Source organism: Pinus tabuliformis, chromosome 4_1, assembly GCF_031772625.1.
Source record: "Pinus tabuliformis cultivar Carrire ecotype Pingquan chromosome 4_1, CPIR1, whole genome shotgun sequence".
Taxonomy (NCBI): Eukaryota; Viridiplantae; Streptophyta; class Pinopsida; order Pinales; family Pinaceae; genus Pinus; species Pinus tabuliformis.
The window spans coordinates 32,482,796-32,485,367 of NC_142303.1; positions in this window are offsets into that span (position 1 = coordinate 32,482,796).

The window sequence follows — 2,572 nt, forward strand, 5'->3', positions numbered from 1 at the left end:
GACATGAGCTGAATTCATGTGAGTAGCTGCAAGTGGCATGGCCACATCAATGGGGCATAGTGGCTGGAATCCCAAACCCACCTGAAAAGGGCTATGGCCAGTGGAGCTGTGAAGAGCTCGGTTGTAGCTGTGTTGAACATAGGGGAGGCTCTCGTCCCATGTGCATGGATGATTTGAGTTATACATGCGCAGAATGTGCACAATCATCCTATTGACAACCTCTGTCTGGCCATCAGTTTGAGGATGGAAGGCTGTGGACTTCGTGAGTTTGGTGTCCAGCATTGACCAGAGACTGGACCAAAATGTGCTGAGAAACTGACTGTCCCGATCTGATATGATAGACTGTGGGATCCCAAAGTGCACCCACACTCGTTCAAAGAAGAGTTTAGCAGTGGCTTCTGCTGTGATATTCTTCTTGCAGGCCACCATAATGGCCATCTTCGAGAACCTGTCGACGACCACAAAAACACAGTCATTTCCATGCTTAGTGGAAGGAAGGCCTGACATGTAATCCATGGAGATGGATTCCCAAGGTCGACTAGGGGTAGGCAACGGGGTATAGAGGTCGTGCTTCTTAATGGCCGGTTTGGCAATGGCACAGGCAGTACATGATCGGATGTACTTCCCAACATCCTGTCGAAGATTCGGCCAATAGAAATAATTTTGCAGTACTGCCACTGTTTTCTCGGCCCCGAAATGCCCAGCAGCCCGACTGTAGTGTGCTTCCCAAATCATCTTGGCACGCTCGCTTGAAGGAACACAAAGGTGACCGAGGTGGCATAATAGGGCATCCTGGAGGTGAAAATCTGCAACCTGCCGACCCTCCAAGAGTGTCTGGTATGTGTGGCCGAATTCTGGGTCGCTTTTGTAGAGAAGTGGCCAATCAGAAGTCTCATGCCCACAAGAGTTGAGCACGGTGGTTAGCGCCATGATCGGTGGTCGACTGAGGCAATCTGCAACATTATTGGTGCTGCCCTTTTTATACTTGATATTCAAGTGAAACTGTTGCAGGTATGTAGACCACTTCTAATGGCGATCATTCTGCAATTTCCCTTGGGTCTGTATGAACTGTAGAGGTCGGTGGTCTGTGTGGATGACCGTTTCCTTCCCCAAAATGTAATGCTTCCATTGTCGGCAGGCCTATACAATGGAATACATCTCTTTATCATAAGTGGGGTACTTCCGGACTGTGTCTGAAAGTGTTTCACTGTGATATGCCACTGGATGTCCATGTTGAGTAAGGACTGCCCCAATAGCATAGTCAGAGGCATCTGTCTCGACCTCAAATGGTTGTTGTAAATCTGGTAACGCGAGCACTGGTTCCGTGCAGAGGCGATCCTTCAACTACCTGAATGCCTTCTGTTGAGATTCAGACCAAAAGAATTTTGCTTTCGCCCCGCCCTTGGTGACTTGACTCAAGGGCCAAGAAATATGAGAAAACCCCAACACAAACCTGCGGTAGAAGTTGGCAAGACCTAGAAAGCTGCGGAGCTCTGTTAGAGTGGTTGGAGAGGGCCAATCCCGAATGACTTGGATCTTGGCTGGATCGACATGCACCCCCTGTTCATCAATGATGTATCCTAGATACTGAACCTGGGTCATGCCAAAAGTGCATTTCTCCAAATTGGCACATAGCTTGTGTTGCCGCAGTGTTTGGAGAACCTGTCGGATGTGGTGGAGGTGCTCTTCCCAACTCTGGTTGAAGATAAGAATGTCATCCAAGTATACTACTACAAAGGAGTTGGTGAATGGCCGCAAGATGTCATCCATTAGCCTCATAAAGGTTGCAGGAGCATTCGTCAATCCGAAAGGCATGACCAACCATTCAAAGAGGCCCTCCTTGGATTTGAAGGCAGTCTTCCACACATCGGAGGGTTCGATTGGTACCTGGTGATATCCCGACTTCAGGTCGATCTTGCTGAAATATTTCGCCCCCTTTAGTTGGTCTAGGAGGTCATCAATCCGCGGGATCGGGAACCTATTACGGACAGTGATCTTGTTCAACGCCCGATAGTCAATACAGAGTCTCCACGTCCCATCCTTCTTCTGTACCAACACGATCGGGCTTCCACAGGGCGATGAACTCGGACGGATGTGACCTTTCTGCAGGAGCTCCTGAATCTGCCTCTTGATTTCATCGTTCTCCATAACGGAGCGCCGATAAATTGGTCCATTGGGTAGCGGCGCACCTGGGGTCAGATCGATGGAGTGCTTGACTTGACAGTGCAGAGGAACCCCTGCCGGGGAGGTGAAGATGTCCTCGTACTCCTCCACAATCTTGTCCATCTGTAGTTGTCGTGCAGAGGGGCCCCGTTTGGAGGTCGCGGCCACTGTCTTCTTCTTTCCTTGAGGGCGTATCATCAGGAAAACAAATTTCCTGGTTTTGGAAATGATCTTACTGCATTGTTTTGCAGTAATCAAAGAGAGGGCGGCAGGTGGTGCTACCTCTGGTATCCTGAACAACTTATTTCCCAATGTAATAATAACAGCACGGGGCCTTGATTCATACACAGCATGTCGCTTCCACAAGTATGGTTGTCCTAGTAATACATCACAAACTTCAAGGGGAGCA